This window comes from Erinaceus europaeus, chromosome 6 (genome assembly GCF_950295315.1).
Source record: "Erinaceus europaeus chromosome 6, mEriEur2.1, whole genome shotgun sequence".
Taxonomy (NCBI): domain Eukaryota; kingdom Metazoa; phylum Chordata; class Mammalia; order Eulipotyphla; family Erinaceidae; genus Erinaceus; species Erinaceus europaeus.
The window spans coordinates 65,891,844-65,910,301 of record NC_080167.1 but is presented as its reverse complement, the minus strand read 5'-3'; the positions used below and the strand labels follow the sequence as shown (position 1 = coordinate 65,910,301).

The following is an 18,458-nucleotide window of genomic DNA, read 5'->3' as shown; positions in this document are numbered from 1 at the left end:
TGATATCATGGCTGGAAAAGGACCAGAAAGCTGGGTCAGGGAAGAGAGCAGCTCCCTAATATGGGAAAAGGGTATAAATATTGTTGACTATAAACCCCATCGATTTTATGTGATTTGGGGCCCATATTTCAGCTTAGGAGCCTATGTGACCTCTGCATCCCTGTAGATCTGAGCTCACATTCTGTGGTCATGAGTAGGAACATTCCAAGCTGCCCCAATATCAGGACCCATCTTCCTTAGGTGGAGCATAGAGTATGTTGTCCAGCCTCCCTTTGGAGGATGGAACATTCTCTGCCATTGTTGATCCAAGTTGAGGGCAAAGTCCTATGTGGGTCCACAAAGGGGTCTATTGTGTTGTTCCTGATAGAGATGACCAGTAACAATGGAGAGAGGGATTTATTCGAGGTCTAGGCCCATCATGTCTGTTTGAGAATCTCAGAACTCCCAGAATGGAACCCCAGCTGATGGGTTGGCCTGATAGTGACTAAAGAGTCATCATTAAAGTATGCCAGTCTCTTGCCCTTATTCAGCTTTTGCAGTCCTTGCTTTGCTAAGGTTAGCTTTGGAGTGAGTGAGAGAACTGCAATAGGAAGTAGGTGAGGAGGGTATCTAAGTCTAAGTAGACACTATTTCCTTAGGAACTTCATACTGACTCACTGCAGACTATTGTGTACTTTTGTTTTCAGGTATATATATTTGCCCTAGTTTATGGATACATGCGAACATATGCTCTATGTCACAGGGCCTTGTCTATACTAGGTTTGGGGACTTTGTTAGGAAGTGAACCACCTGGAGTGGAATTAGAGAATCCTATGAAAGGGAAGGTCTCACCTGAGTAATGAGGCTGAAGGGTTGACATTCCTACCTGACATCTCTGGACACAGTCTGAAGTGAAGCATGCTGAGGTGGTACTCGTTGTTGATTAGGTTGGGATCTGCAGATGCAATATCATTTGGTATGACTTGAGAGAAGCATGCAGAAAAGTGAGCTCCACCCTAGAGGTTCCAGGACTGGGGAAATATAGGCTCCATAGAGGAAATGGGAGGTTCCTGCTGTCTTAGGGCTAAGAAGACAATAGATAATTATTGCTATAATCACATTATTTACCAGTTGGGTTAACTTTGAAAAATGCCTTTGTTAGGATTTGCTGTATCATACACAACATCACCATAATTTATGTCCTTTGACATTATTTGTATATAGCTGTGTCACCAGTGGCTTCTGTTCTCCCTGGTCTAGGCTTTTAAGAGAGTCAACATATCAAAGAATCAGCCTATATGTTAAAAAGACTCAGTCTGTGCTTTAAAAAGTTTGAGACATACAATCAGTTTTTGCCCTTTCACATTAATTAAATAGTGATTTATATGACCATTGCTTTTTTTAAGCCATAGCTGAAGCCTTTGGCTTTTCTCCCTTTATTATTACATTAGATTCATAAGTTTCTCAATCCCCCAGACTTCTCACTTTTAGTCATTTTGGCTGGCTTTGTCGTTGATTCTTCTAGTGCTGGCCGGTAGGTGGTATTAACTGGAAGTCCCCTGCAGGTGGAATGTGGGCAGATCTGGTTTGATTTGGGGGGTCACTGTGTTTTCTGGACATCTTCTCGGTATAAGTGGGGTTTCCCTTTTTTCCAGCCTCCACCCACCCAGCTTGGACTGTCTGAGCTTGAACAGGCTCTCTGGCCAGTCCTGTGGCTGTAGGCCCAGCCATTAGAATCCCAGGTGAGAGGCAAATTTCTCCCCTCACAACCGATGGGCTGATTTTGTGTGGCTGATCCTAGCTTCAAAGTGTTCTACCTTCATAGTCTTGAGACCGGAGTCTTCTGACATCCAGGATTCTCCATCGATGCTGCTTGTTGAGAAGTCTGAGAGGACCCTAGTCTGTGTTTTTGTGCTTAAGGAATGCAAAGTCCACCACCCGTAGGCTCCCAACTGGTTAAAAACTTTGTCCTTCATGTTCCGTTGCACTTAAACTTTAGGATGTTACATTTTCAGTCAAGTCATTTTATTTATATATATATTTGATAGAGACAGAGAGAAATTGATAAGGGAGGGGGATATAGAGAGGGAGAGACATAGAGACACTTGCAGCCCTGCTTCACCACTCGTGAAGCTTTCCCCCTGCTAGTGGGGACCAGGGGCTTGAACCTGGGTCCTTGCGCACTGTAATGTGTGCTCTTAACCAGGTGCGCCACCATCTGGCCCCCATCAAGTCATTTTTCATCATCTGATCAGCACAATTTCACCTAAGTTAAATACCAAGATCTTATTCTTCTGTTCTGTCAAATTCTATTCTATTTTGTTAGATTTTATCCTCCTGGGCTCACTTCTTTCAAGAACTAGATTCATATCTATCTGTTTATTTTTATTTATTTAAAAATTATCTTTATTTATTGGACAGAGATAGAAGTTGAGAGGGTAGGGGAGATAGAGAGGGAGAGAGAGAAGACATTTGCAACAGTGCTTCACCACTTGCAAAGCTTTCCTCCTTTCCTGGGGTGGAGACTGAGAACTCGAAGCTGGGTCCTTGTGCACTGTAACATGAACACTCAAACAGGTGCGCCACCACACTAACCCCACTTCATATTGATTTATCAGTTCACCTTCCATTCTTTCCCTCTCCTGTTTCTTTAACTTTTTATCCAAACACGAGAGATTTTTAAAATTTAATTAATCTCTTGAACAGGATGTCATTTTTCCACTTTGGACATGCATTCTATTAGAAGATCCCAAAATTCTAGCAGAAACACTTCCAGGACAGCATGTAAGCAGCTAAGAAGCCATCGTCCTCATCTGCAAGAGCAAACGTGAGAAATAAACTGAAAATCAGCTCTCTGCAATCCCTCAAAGAACTGAGGGAAGAAGGCAGATCACTGATCAGGAAAAAAAAAAATGAAGAGACAGAAACAGAATCCCACGAGCCAAACACCAAGGGTCTGTATCCACTACTACTTTGAAACAAGCAAGGAGAGACCCAAGAATTCTTTTGGAATTTTACATCCCTTTTACTGTAATTTCACAGAAGCACTGTCATTGTGAAGCTTGGTAAGGAGATTACTAACTGGAGCTTACTTTAAACCTCTTCTCTCTCCTTTTTTTTTTTTTTAAATATCTTTTTCACCATCAGTTACACTTATTCCTCCTGGTGTGCGTGTCACCAGATGTCTTGAAATTGAAGAAAACCGCATCCCACCTGGAAGTGTCTGCCGCTCCTCTTGATGAGAACATAATATCCCGTCCTGTACCTGCTCCCTCGTTTACAGTCCTGCCTTGGGATTTGTATAGTCATCCTCCTCTCTGTTTTCACACTTAGAAAACATGACACAATGAGTACTATCTGTTCATGCATTTTTGCCTCTATTTAAATTATTTTCTTTGGATCAATTCCCAGAAATAGGATTACTGAGTCAAAGGAGAGATTTATTTTTATGGCTCAAATGGCTTCCCAGAGGAGTTATGCCAATTTACACTGACAAATTAATGAGAATAAGAGCATCAGTGTGCTTTTTTTTTTTTTTTTTTTTACCTCTGGCCACTGAAACTCTTTAAAATGTTTGTTTTCCTGTGACTTTATACTTCCTATCTCTTAATTAGTTTATTAAGTCTCAAATCATTACTTTTGCCTGGCTCATTGGCAAATTGAATGGTTTAAACAAAATAATCGTTTTGATATTCATCAAACAAAATCAGACTTCATTCACATTTCATATGCACTAACTTTACTAAGTGCAGTTAACTCCCACATTTTGAGTCTCAGATGCAGCCTATGAAATTCACTGAAAGAGATCCACTGCCCACCTCCAGTGCCCCATCCCATCCGCACTAAAAATACATTCTTAGCTTAGTTGCAAATTTGACGCTTGTTGTATAATTGCAAAACAGCAAACAGAAAACAAGTAGACGGCGGCTGACGGTGAGACCCTGTGGTTTTTTTGTTCCCTGTCTGTATTGCCAGGGGCAGCCATAGTCGACAGGCCTTTCCAGGCTCACAGTCGCACTGTCTTCCCACAGCCCACTCCGATTGTCACACAGTCTGATGACCAGAATGATGTGGATTCCCTGTCCCTCCTGCTGAGCTCCGCTTCCCCACTCCCTGGCCTAGAAAGTAGCATCTTGTGTTCTCCAAGAGGATGCATTGGAGAGGTCCTGCTCTCTGTTCTTGCTTTGGTCAGTTCTAACTGAGCCCTGCATTTCTCTCTGAGCACAGAGGTCCCTGGAGTACCACATGTACATCATCTCTAATAGAAAAGTCACCCAGTTAAGTGCACATAGTACTAAGTGCGAAGATCTGGGCAAGGATACAGGTTTGAGCCCCAGGCTCCCCACCTGTAGGGGTAGGGTGCATCACAAGTGGCAAAGCAGGTCTGCAGGTGTCTGTCTTTCTACATATGTCTGTGTGTGTGTTTATTTTATTATTATTGGTTAGAGACTGAGAGAAATTCAATGGGATGGGGAGATAGGGAAGGGAAAGAGACAGAGAGACACCCTTGGCCCTGCTTCACTATTTGTGGCGCTTTCCCCCTGCCTGTGGGGACCAGGAGCTTGAACCTGGATCCTTGCACACTGTAATGTGCGCACTTAGCCAGGTATGCCACCACACCTGTATTCTTGCCCAGGTCTTTGCACTTAGTGTCCTTTTTTTCTCCCTCTTTATTTCCCCCTTCTCTCTCAGTTTCTCTCTGTCCTATCCAATAAAATGGGGAAAAATGACTGTCAGGAGCTGTGGATTTGTAGTGCTGGCACTGAGCCCCAGCAACAACCCTGGAAGCAATAAAAAAGGAAGGAAGAAAGGAAGAAAGAAAGAAGGGAAGGTAGTTCATGTCCTTTTCTTATGTAGGAACAGAAAAATCGTACATGTGAAAATTGTGCTTCCTTCACAGGCAAATTTAAAGTCTTGTCTTTGTGATGGTAAAACGGAAACTGTTTGCATATTGATGAAGTCAGGATCAAGGGGGAGAACCTTAAGTCTGATTGCAGTGCGTTCACCCATGACTAAATCAGATAGGGATTAGGAAGGAAAACATGCTGAACCCCGGGTTAGCAACAACTCTGACAAAATCAAAAGAGCTGACTTAGATTACTGAGAAGCTGTGTCATGTCCCATCACCAAACCAACACACACACACACACACACCACTCTGGGGTGAGAGGAACAAGACTCAGTTCCCATGTGACCCCCAGGGCTGCCTGCACTTGGCCACACCACACCGCTGTCCTCTCAGGAGAAAATAACAAGCAGGGCCCATTAGAGTTGCTTTCTGGAGGAGTGGGAAAGAGCTCTCCATGGTGTGTAGAGGGGAGCACACCTGCATCCTGCCCTGATATTGGAGAACAACAAGGAGTTGGCTAAACAAAGACCTTCAGAGCATGTGTACAAATGCACATAATGTCCCACACAGCCTTATAAGGCAGATGCTATGACTGTCCCATTAGTCAGATGAGGAAGATGAAGCCAGAGAATCTCAGTGATTTCCTCAAAGCGATTTGCTCATCTGAGAAATGAGACGCTGGATTCAAACCGTGTCTAAGTGTTCAAAGCCAGTGTTCTTAGTGATCTATTACGCTACATGTCAGACACATCCCTAATGTGTTTGAAAGTACCTATATTTGCCAGTCAAGTTAACTCTTATTAACAACTCAATAATTGATAAAAAAAAATGAATAGAAATCGGTCACGAGTGAATGCACACTCTGTTCTCCAGGGACAAAAGAGGTTTTATGCCAGAGGAGAGTTTTACATCCTGAGCATGTGTTGTAGCAGTGCTAATGAAAGATTGCTTAATTTAACACTTCTCAGGGACATATGCTAACAGGATGACTTCCTCCCTTTCACCAAACACAGACAGTGTACAGCTAAGAATTACATGAAAATCTGCCATCATTCTGCCCTGATAATTTCTCTGCCTCCAGACAGAGCAGTAAAAATTCAGCCAGGAATGGGAAGCTGGAGGGAAATCCAACACCACCCCTGAGTGCCAGCCTTCTCTGACCTCCAGATCACAGCTGCTGTACACCAGGCAGATTCTCCAGCCCGAGGACTTTCTCAACACAAGGGGCCGCGTGGAACAAGGCTCTCAGCTGTGCTGCTGTGATGAGCCTGTCACCTCACAGAGGCTGCAGGCTGAACCCCTCGGAAATGGCCAGCCTGGAAGGGGTCAGCCCCACTCCCCAGTCAAAAATTCTAACAGTTTCCCCCAACTGAAAAAGCAAAGTTCTGAGGTGTCACTCAATGTCATCTTCTGAAGTTTAAAAATAAATAAGTGGAATCTTACTGTTTATTTTCTCACCGGTAAGTGTCTGAAGTCACCCCCTATCTGAAAACTAGCAGATGAAAAGGGCCTGGAAGGGAATTTTCACAGTAAGTTCACTCTATTCTTTCAGCGGTATGAACAAAAGTTGTTTGTTATGACTCTGATGACTCAGTTTAGGAGAAAGTTTGCAGCATCAGGATTACTGGAAACCGGAAGCACCACTGTCCTTGTCTGTCCACAGACAAGCACTTCTTCTGGTTCTGACTTGGTTTTGCTCCTGCAGGATAAATCTTGTGAGTATGTAATTCTGAAACCAGACAAGCTTCATAGCATTGATGTTCTTCTATTTTTTTAAATCTTATCCTTTTTAAAAATATATATACTTTACTTATATCACTATTTGTCCTTTAAAGATTTTATTTATTTATGTTGCTGAAGAGAGATATTGAAAGATACCCTGCTCAGCTGGGGGTTGAATCTGGGACCACAGAGCCTCAGGCATATGGAAGGTGTTTTGCAGAATCATTATGCTGTCTCCCCAGACCTCATCCTTTTGTTTTTAAATCAACTTGTAATTTTACCTGAAAAATAGTAGTGTTGCATTATTGCTATCTACTAAAGTAAGACTAGTGCAAAATAAATACATAGTAGTTGGTAAGAATGCTGAGGACACTTAATTCAGAGCACCACTTGCTGGATAGTATCAGACTCAAATTGTACTTGGGGATGTGTAGGTTACATTGCTCTAGTGGTTCACACCAAGATAGAACTGAGGGGCTGGTGCTGTGGTGCATCTGGCTAAGCACACGTTACAGTGTGCAAGGACCCAGGTTCGAGCCCTCAGTTCCCGCCCTCCCCCTGCAGGGGGAAAGCTTTGCCAGTGATTCTTCTTCTAGCGTTTGCCCTTCTTCTGTAGCCAGTCAACAGCGTCAGGTTGAGCCTGATGTAAAGTTTCGAGACCTCCTTTGAATCTGGAGAGGTGGCAGTCGTTGACTATGTGGGTCATAGTCTGTCTGGAGCCGCAGGGGCAGTTCGGGTCGTCTCTGGCTCCCCAAAAATGGAACATAGCAGCGCACCAGCCATGGCCTGTTCGATAGCGATTGAGGAGGGCCCAATCATAACGTGCTAGGTCAAAGCCGGGTTGACGCTCGCAGGGGTCTGTGATGAGGTGTTTGTTCTTTACCTCAGCTGACTGCCAGCTCTGTTTCCAAGAGTCTGGAACAGAGAAGTTCAGTGTAGGCGTAGGGGACCAGATTGGGTGACATGACGTCAAGGTTGGACAGGATGGGCGAAGATATCCGCGTATATTGGCAGGTCCGGTCGAGCGTAGACGTGGGAAATGAACTTAGATGATGCCAGTGATGAAGCAGTGTTGCTGGTGTCTCTCAGTCTCTCTCTCCCTTTCTATCTCCCCTACCCTCTCAATTTCTGAATGTCTCTATCCAATAAAGATTTTTTAAAAAAAGACTTAAAAGATTCTTTAAAAAGGCAGAGTTGAGAAGCTAGCTGACCTTTAGGATTTGTGGCATCTACATGTGAACATTTGATATTTTGAACTATCTGTAAGTCAGGAAAAAAAAAACATTTTTGACTTTATTCTAATACTTGCCCCTTTAGTATATTCTCTTTCTGGATTTCACTCCTCACTGGGTGAGGAGACAGGAAAATCATCTCCAAATATACATCACTATGTTAAATATGTGTCAAAATAAATAACACTACTGCTTCCAATGTTTCCCTTGTGACTGCTGCCCCAGTGCCCAGGGCACATGTAAATTCAGAGTCCAAACAGAGGGGGGTGTTTTTCCTTTGTAAAATAAGTCTTTGCCTATTATATAGGTGCCCCCCCCTTTGGAACATGTGTGACTCTCACTATCTTCCTCTTAAGCTTTATCTGCCTTCTTTGATTCAATATTTTGAAAAAATATTAACTTATGTCTAGTTCTCCCAACTAAAATGTAAAGGATTTCATAACACTTGCAAAGCCAGGCACTCAATTTCCAAGGCAACTCAGAGGTTAGAGGCATGAGTTCCTCCAAAGGAAACACCCACGTTTGGGGATCTTTAGTAGCTGTTTCTCTGTTATTAACAGCCTTACTTATGTTTGACAGACAAGGAATAATGTGGCCATCTATCTCTGAGACAGCAGAGTAGAATACATTTCCACATATAAGGAAGTCTTTGAGTTTTGGTAAAACACACGCGCGCACGCGCGCATACACACACACACACACACACACACACACACACACACACACGCACGGTCTTATTAAAACTCATGTTTAACTTGGCGGTGTCTTGAAAACATCTTGTCTTGCTGTGTGTTTCAGTTACCTAGTGAGATTTGTCAAAATTCCTTGTGTGTACATTGAGGAGGCCAGAAATAGGTAGGAGATGATTCCACTATGGAAGAACTTTCCAGAATTGAAACCAGTTCAGAAAGGACTAACTCCCCTGCACCCTCACTTCCACTTGAAGGACAGGTCAAGTGGAGATGACTGTTGTAGGGAAAGGTTTCTTAATGATGGTATTTTTTTTCTTCATGGAACCTTAAAAACATCTGAAAGATCTGGGTCTTGGAAGTGTATGCGAAATTCACTTCAACCAGAAGTCCTATACTATTTACTTGAAATCCATTTTCAAAATTGTTTTAAAAGTAATTACAGGAAATTATCAGTCTTTGTATCTTGCTGGCTGACATACCAGATAAATCATGCCATGTGTCACTTCTGATAAAGCGCGTGTAATCACATTACATGACAGGAACTGACGATCCTAAATAGACATGATAACCTAATTTGGAAAACTCAGACAAATGCAATTTCTTTTAAACTTTAGTTCAGAAATTCTGGGGACACTCTGCAGAGGACTGGCATATTGATGTGACTCTGAAGGATATTTGTGACATGTGCTTCTTAAACCAGAAAACAATTTCACTTTCATACTCTGGATGTAAACCCGTGAAAATGTGCAATGTAAAGTCTTTACAGCAAACCCTTAATGAAAAGAATAAATGTATCTGATGAGATTCTTACTTGGTTTATTCAGCAGTTAGCGTCTTGGTGAGGTGCCGGGTATGAACGTGGATTCTTTCCTGGTAGAGAGCTGGAATTGTCAATGTGTTGAGAAGAGTGAGAACCGTGAAGTGGAGAGAAGCAAGATGCACTCAAAACTGTCTCCCTAGTTGTGGTTGCATTTCAAAGACAATACGAACACCTCTAAAACAAGATACTCTGTGTTGGACCATATAGGATGTTGACATCTAAAGCCAGAGTTCTGGGGAATTCTTGTTTCTAGTGATCCCAGCTGGCATGGATAGGGTATGTGTTAGAAGACTTGAACAGACAATCATGGTTCCTTGGGAGAGACTCACATTAGTCAGCTCTGAGTTGTCCTGAGTCATACAAGTACTCTAGGATGCTGTATGCCATCCTGAATCCTAGACTGGCCACAGGAGGCTGATGAATATGTCATGTCTCCTTCTCTTGCTCTTCTCCACCAGCCCAACAGATAATAGCATGGTCATGCCTGCCATGTTTCCACTCTCTCTGTAGTGTCTTCTTTTTATGTTTGACAATGATGCAGTAGGTTTCAGTGCCAGGGAAGGATACACACATATTCTGCAGACTAGTTTATCTGTGCAGACTTGCACTGAGTATGTGGATATAAGATGGTGTTGTGGTAGGAAAAATGGTTTCAATCGATGCTTCTAGCAGCATGACATTTGTTTTTCTATGATTCTGGGAAAATGCTACTTCTGTTTTCTGTACACTTAAAAATTAAAACACAACTCACTCCTACTGAAAAGCAAATCAGAGCAAAGTTTATTGAGTTGTCAGCAAAGCTGTGTTGCATTTTTGCATAGAAAAATAATTCATGATTTTCCCAGCAACCCACCATTTCTGAGTTTTTGTGATGATGTATTCCTTTTCTTATGAAAAGAAGGATGAGGAGTAATGATAATAATCTTTTCAGGAGTATTGGTGTCAGGTATCCTTATGATAGTTCATAAGGTAAACATCCCCCCTCCCCAAACACACACACACTCACACTGAGATGTTATCTCTAACTTTCTACTTAAGGTAGTTTCTCACGAGTCTGAAGGAGGAAGATTTAACTTTAAAAAGTCTAAAAAAAAATTCAACAGTTAAAAAAAAAAAACACAGACAATGCTATCAGCCTGTTCACATAATCAATGAAGTAGTCAATCACTAAAAAAGTGATCCCACCATACGGACGAGAGGAGGGGGTGTCACAGAACTAACACTGTGGTGCCAAACTAATACAACCTGGCTGGGAAGTAAGACCAAAATGGGACATTTTATTGTCAAGCAACAACAGTCCAAGTCATGGCACGACCTAGAGCAAATATCTCTAAGAAGCACCCATTTCCTGCCACTGTCTGATAAGACTTTGGAGAGGTATCCAATCCGATAAGAAAATAAAAAGTCAAATATCAATATGAGATGGGGGTTCTATAGACACTTTTCAACATGCATCTTCCAAGCATCTCTTTTACAAGATTTGGCCTTGGCCCAGCCCAATACGTTGATCATATGTTTGAGCTGCTTGTGTAGCCAGCCATTCCAGCAGGGGAGCACAGCTACTCGTATATCCTTGACCAAGGACCGATCTGTCTCTATCCAGGGAAGGTCCTCCTCTTGGACCAAAAGCACGGCTTCACGAAGGATACACGTGGAGGGGTGAAGATGGAAACCTGGACACCTACCTGCCTACCAGGCAGATCAACCAAATCAACCCTGGCAATCAGCGAGGTGACAAGTTTCGCAGCCAGCTCTCCCTCACATCCTGAACATGTGTCTTCAACACCAGCCTTGTCAGTAAACCACCCAAAACTGACTCCCGCCATCTGAATCACATGAATTTGTTCCAAGAAATGATCAACCAATTACATATGCTCCCCATGAACACGAGATGCTTCTGTTCACTGAATGTTGGAGAGAGATAAGGAAGAGAAACTAAAAGGAGAAAGGGCGGTGGATGAAGAAATGCGGAGAAAAAAATGGGCTGCCTCTCAGAACACAAGCCAGGCTCTTGAAACCTTTTATTCCTAGAAGTGTCTCTGTTCTCTGTGTTCTTCTTTTCTATTGACTTCTTTTTATCTGCCTTTCTTTCTCTTTTTATTTTATTGTTTTTTCTTTGATCAGATGACAGTCAAACTCTGTTTCTTAACTGCAAGAGCTCTGGAAGTCCTGAGTAGACGAGAAGATTTCAAGTCAGCAACCGTTACTGAGCCTGCATCATGTGGAGGACACATTGCCTCATTTTCTGATGGCCACCACAGTAATCCAGGAAGCCGACATTAGCAACACCAATTAGCAGGATATAAAAATCTGCATTAAGACAATATTGCCCCCCCCAAAAAAAACTATGACTCCCCAGTGACTGTTGAGAAGAGGGTTCAAACACAAGCATTCTAACTGTAGAGCCCAAGTTTTCAGCTATCTGCAGGGTTTCCACTTCATTATCTGTTCATAGAACTGAAAGGAATGAAAACTAACAGTCAAAGGCACCAGCTACTACAAACTAAAGTGTGATACATTTTAATATTTAATATCATTTTAATAACAACTTACAGGAAAAAATAAAGCAGTGAGATAATCTGGTATGTTTTCCCTTGGAAGCACTGACAAGTTATTATTAGTATTATTTTTTTAAATCCATGCAATGATATGTCTTCCTTTGTAAGATATATTCAATATTTGAGTTCTTATGATCTTTACTTTGTTGTTTAGAAATTCTTCTGAATGTCTTGGTCATTGGTGGTTAGGTCTTGGCAAGGACCCTTTGCTTTTGACAATGAAGCTTGATAGTATAATTTCAAGGATTGTAGAAAAGATTACAGTTTGTTTATATTTCTAGTCTGGTTGAAATTGAAGTTGTTTTTCTCCTTAATTGACTTACATAAGGATAAAGGTGATTGGGTTTTTCTTGGGAGGTATGTAGAAACTTTAGGCAACTATTTCCTACCTAGTGAAAATCGTTCCTGATGTATGAATCTGTAGCAATATCTTTGAATCGAAAAATTGCATGGTCTCTTGGAGTCATCTAAAGATGCATATGACATTAAGTTGGTATGCAGAATCATTGTCTGTGTCTACAATAAATTTCTGTTGCAATATTTTATTATGTATAATCATTTTGCAGACAACTGACAATTTTTGATGCAAATTTAATTTGAATTTCAACTTCACCCAGTGCTACCAGTGCAAAATAGCTCCTGTGACGGCCCAACGTCCTGATGTCTTCTGTGCCCAGATGAAAGCAATCTCCTGGCAGTGACAGCTTTGTCAGGCTTGTCACCTCCGTGACAGCTGTGGAGAGCGCATTCTTTGTGACATTGATTATAAGCCATGCCTTCATTTCAGAGGAATTAAAATATGAAGAAGTCATGCATTTCACAATGGCAGCACAGTGATGAGAGAGTTCATTGAGATGGCCAGTTGCAAAGTAAATCTGGAAAAATCAGTATTTTTCCTATATGTCAGCAAGAAAAAATCATTGTCTTTCCCTTTGTGGCAGTGGGAAATGCATTGGAAAATATGATGCTATTATAATCTTTATGCTGTCAGAACAATAGCTGTACAGTCACACAAAGGACTTGTGAAGCTTATCCAGCAGCACTCTGATGTGATGAGAAAGACATGTCCAAGTTCTTGCCTTCTGCCAGGAATGACATCAGTTCTTCCCATGTGCCATCTCATTTAATCTCCACAAGGACCCAAGCAGGAGAAAAAAATGTGAAAATTGAGGCTTGGAATGATAAACGGTGAAAATTGACTGGACTATTCTGTAGATGGCTGCACACAGTCTGCAACCTCAAGTCCTTGTCTTTCTGATTCTCAAGTTCCAGCAAAATATCCCATCATTATGCCATTTCAAGTAAAGCAGTTCATCTCAGTGAAAGTATCCAGGAAAGGTTTATCCAAAAGTCAACCAAAGATTCGTACTTACTGGAAAATATTTTTATTTGTTTGAACATTTCATGATAGGGACAAAAAGTGGGGCCAGGTGGTGATGCAGCAGGCCAAGTACATTTATTACCAAATTTAAGGATCCAAGTTTGAGCCTCCAATTGTCATCTACAGGATTACTCTGGAAGCAGTAAAACAGGTCTGCTGGTGTCACTCTCTTTTTCTACCTCTTTATCCGCCCCTCCCCTCTCAGTTTCTGTCGGTATATAAAATAAAATAGAAGAAAAAAAAAAAAAAAAAGACTGCTAGGATGCTGGGAGTGATGGATGCAAGCCTAGTGACAATTGAAAAAAAAAAAAAGGAACAAAAGAGCAAAGTGTATGCAATTTATTTTCACTTTTCTCCAACACCTCTGTGAAACATATTTGAATGGTTAGACCTTTTGAAACCACCAACCAAAGTCAAAAATCTGTGAGCAACTTTTCCATTTTCCTGTCCTCTAATTAGGGAGGGGTCCACTTACAAGCTTTCAGAATGGATTTGGTTCATCCAGCTCTACACCTTGTGATTAAATAGTACCTGGACCGTCAGAATACCACTGTAGAGCATGCAGCCAGTGTAAAAGGAGTCTCTTAAGTCCAGACAGTGCATCGGTGCAGGAACTGAGAAAACTGAGGAGTTGATGACAAGAGACACCTCCTGGATTCCATTCACCTTGGGACCACCTGCACTTCCCTTCTGGGAGAGGGGAGGAGAAATTCCACTACAACCTTGATGTCAGTTTTATGCTTTTTAATGCTTCATTTCAGGTCATTCTCAACATGTGGATTATTCAATTACATATTTACCTAACTAAATTTGATAGGAAAATTAGCTAGAAAAAAAATAACACTATTGAGTTAGTAAACTTAGAGCCAGCAGGCAGGTTAACTTGAGGGACTTGGGAAAGAGCCAATGTTTAACCCCCTCCATCTCCTCCCCCTCTATGAGGAAGAGTCATTAGAGACTTTATCTAAGCCCTGATTCATCACCATTCAGAAGTTAGAGTAACTTCCTATAGTTCTTCAGATCGTCAGAATCAAGCATCAGGGTGTGCTTAGAAATGAAATCAGAAGCCAGCCTGCAGACCACCCTACACTGAGAAGCCATGAAGACCCTCCCCATCACCTGCTTCTCAAAAGCCTGGGGTTGGGGTTGCTTCTGCTCCAAGGACTTTTGGAGGCCATGGAATCCCTTGAATGAGAAGTTTGCTGAGAGCAAGAACAGAGAAGGTGAGCTTTTTCCAGCGAAAGGAGAGGCAGAATGATCAGTTCTGGTGACCTTGAAGGGAAGTGACCAAGAATGTTGACAATGACACCCTAGTGGCAGTGAAGGAATAGAGCCACATCTGGGAGCCTAGGGACTGAGGGACAGGACTTGCAGGCTGACCAGACAGCTCCCTACAATCCCTGTATTTGCTTCTTTGAATCCTGGACCTAGAGCTACCTAACCACGTGGGGTCACAGAGGCCCCAAGTTCAGACTCACAGACTGGCTGTGTTGAGGAATCATCATCTCAAGAGTCCCCTGTAGGACTTGGACAAGGAGACCAGGCTTTGCTGTTTGTTACACAGTGCTCTGACCTCTGATGTCAGTGGACTAGAACATCTGGTTGATTAGAACAACTTCTTTTCAGCAAGAGCAATGCTCGCCGTTCAGTTTACTGGGAGGAGGACAAGCATGTTTGTGTAAGGAGATGCCAGGCTGTCAAAGAGGAGAACACTCAGAGCCCAGGCCTTTCCTTCAAGATGCAAAGTTCTGCAAACCTGCTGATCTGGGAAGAGCCGGCCACAGGAAGACTATGGCTAAACAACATCTAGACTAGAGTCCCCTCTGGGATGGAAAGAAGCAGGATGGGCAAATGGAGTCCTGTACCTGGCAGGATGGTGAGGACACACAGAGTCCCTGGAGACCCTCTGCATGGAGTCTCCCCTTAGACCTAGGAGGAGCTTGGCGGGGCTCACCATCTGGGCCTCAGTGCTGATGACATGAGGATGCCTTCAGCTGCAGGTCATGGAAGGAATCAAGCGACTGCTGAAGTCACATGGAATTATTTCCTTCATGGACATCCGGCCAGTGGACCCCTTTGAACACTATTTCCTCCTTAAGTCAATGAGTTTTTCTTTCTTCATGTGCCCATGGAATCATCACCAATGATTGGTTTTGAGTTCACTACCTTCTCCACATCCCTAGTTGCTGCTTCATAAAATATTCAACAAATAAACCAAGTAACTGGGACATTAATTAAGGGAAGCAGGCCAACAAATGTGGAAGCTTCAGAAATTTAAGGGCCATTGTTGCTCTGCTGTTTAAAAAAGAAAAGGTTTTCAGCACACAAGTACCGGATGCACATTGGATATGTATCAAACCCTGCAGTGAAGTAGTTGGTGACCCCTCATCACTTGAGCAGAATTGTTATTTTCACCATGACATCTCCTAGATGATGGTCAGCCCAGCAGAGTGTCAGCCAGCCCCACACAGGAGGAAGCTCTGGAAGTAACCAGGCGGGGAAAGTGTGATCACTGCAGATCCCACACTGGGAAGCACCTGCGGGAGGAGCCAGCTGCTCCCTGCTGATGAAGTCAGTGTGCTCCAGTCTTCCCAGAACCCACCAAGAGCCCAGTAAGTCAGCTACAGTGGAATCTGCAGCCAGAGCTAAACTCCCTCCCCCTACAGGACACAAGCTTTTGAGGGTGCCCCTTTCTCAGCATCCCAGGGAAGGGCGAGAAGGGCCCCCTTCAGTGTGCAAGGGAAATGCATTTGGGAAGACCCCGGCCTGCCCACTTCCACTCTCTTGCAGTGCCATGGAGAAACTGTGCATTCCCACAGGGACACGTGAATAGAAGAGAACAGGATTCACTACTCTGAGGACATCGCCTTTGGTTAGCTGTCATTTGGAGCTGGTGTGTCATCTGGACTCAATGGCAAGTGACATCGGTGACTTCCAGGGCCAGGTCCCAAGAGAGTGGCAGAACCCTCTCTGAGCCAGCCAGTTCTCCCGGCAGTGCCAGCTCCTCGCCTGGGTCAGAGGGCACCAGCTAACCGTCTTCTGGTTTAAATCAGGACTAGGGAGGCCACACACACTGACGCTGTACGAAACACACCCAGAAATGTTGCATCAACTATAAAATGAAAGAAAACAAATTGTGTTGTATATCACACACATAACATTAAATTAAATAATTGCCTGAATTTTATTACAAAATAGATGACTCGTGATGACACAAAGAAAGCCAGCATGTGCTTCTCTGACTAGTAAAGGCGGTGCCCATGTAGGCCCAGCTCCCCAGTGCCTCTCAAAGACACTGGCCTCCGTGCTCAGGAACCACAAGAAAGGCCTTTTGAAGACCCAAAAGGGTCTAGACTTTGAGTCTTTAGGGGAGATATCAGTGGTAGAGCACAAGGCTTGCATCCATAAGGCTCCGGGTTCAGTCCTTAAACCCATCTAAGTCAGAGCTGACTGCTGTTCTATCCTGTGTATGTATGTATATGTATATATATATATATTTGTCATATACTATGTATGTCTTATACTATATATATGCACATATATATTAATCAGCAGGACTTCACCCATCTGGGTTGACTTTTTCAGGTAGAAAAAGAGAGACAGAGAGAGGGAGAGACACTACACAGTGATCCTTCACTTCAAGCAGTGCGTGGTGAACTGTGCTCAGGCTTGGGTCTCAAGTATGAAGCTGATACCCTCTGAGGTAAGCTATCTCTCTGGCCCAAATGAATATATTTGACACACATTTCTATATTTTTCGTGTTTTCTATAATAAGTAATCACTTTCTTTAAAGTTCTTATTTTGAAGCTTATTTTGCTTAACTTTTAACCAAAAAAAAAAAAAAAAAGCATGAAAAGATTCTACCCAACTTGTAACCTTATTGGAAGCACATAATATAAAAAGGAAATGTGATGAAGAGAATTAGAATCTTTGATCCTTGCCAGTTCACTGTAATATATTTTCTGGAATAAGTAAAAAGATCTATTTACAGAGAGGATACAGAAACTTTCTTTCATTTCAAATGCTTAAATTAATCAAATATCACTCTAAAAGAGCATCTTTCCCCATTTCCCCAGGTTTACTAAGGAGTAATTATCATATAACATTGTGTTAGCTTCAGGTATACAATGTAACAACTTGACATTTGTATATACTGCAAAAAGATTCGCCACAATAATCCAGATAATATTACCTCACACAGTTATAATTATTTGTCTTGTGATGAGAACATTGAATATCAACTCTCCTGGAAACTTGCAAATGCAGGACTGAAATTTCAAATGCACTAGCTATAGTGACCACGCCCCACATCACATCCCCAGGATTTATTTGTGGATTACATAGCTGAGTTTGGACCTTTTTACTACCTTTACTCATGTTTTATTTTTTAAAGTAAGGTTCTGATTTTTAAAAGTTGCTTAAATGGGAATAAAACATTGTCAGTCATGATGACAATTCAAACACAATGGCTTCCCCTCCTCCAACCCCCCCAAAAGAAAATCGCTTTGGTATTTGTGTAATGGCTCATTGTAGCACCACCCAAATTTCAGGATAGTTTCTGGGACTGTCGGGGTGCAGTTCTGTGTCTCAGCTGCCCAGTGAGCAGACCAGCAGGGATCCCCAGCCCTAGCCAATCCCTGAGAAGCCTCACGTGGCATCTGAGAGACTCTTATTACTGATTCTGCCCAAAGGGAAGGGCATTGGCTCTGCGATAGATGTCTAGAGAGCAGAGTGAGAGATGTGCAACCCAAATCATAACTCCCTTTATTCACTTCCTGTTTATCCAGATGTAGCAAAGGGTGTCACAGTGAAAAGTTTCCTGTTTTTGTGGAAACGCTGTTATTATTATCTACCAAGGTATTTTTTTCTTCACCTCTATTTTTCTTTTAGAGAGGAAGGAAATCAGATTGAACCAGAAGGCAAATATCAGTCACAAATCATGTAAGAGCCAAAGCTGATGGATAAGCACAGCAAGTCTTTCACAAAGATGGAACCCCATGTAGAAGGTGGTCCCGACTAGGGAATGTCCTCATCTCCCACGCCTCAGGCCTGGATTGCTCCCACACATCTCTGCTCACCATCTTTCTTAGATTGTGTGGGAACTTTGGCATGGGGCTGGGGGTCCTTGGTTACAGACCTTGGTGATATTTAGGGACATCCCTTGGCTTGGAAAGCCGTGGAGGTCATCAACCCAAGCCGCAGGGAGGTGGGTGAGAAGGACTCC

At 42.6% G+C, this 18,458-nt stretch overlaps 1 long non-coding RNA gene across 1 annotated transcript; it reads right to left on the bottom strand.

The window, feature by feature from the left end:
- Nucleotides 1–15,621: 15,621 nt before the first annotated feature.
- Nucleotides 15,622–16,388, bottom strand: LOC132539030 (uncharacterized). Its single transcript, XR_009550339.1, has 2 exons — nucleotides 15,761–16,388; nucleotides 15,622–15,713 (listed from the first exon to the last, which is right to left on the bottom strand). It is a non-coding gene; the product is annotated as an uncharacterized LOC132539030 (long non-coding RNA).
- Nucleotides 16,389–18,458: the final 2,070 nt, after the last annotated feature.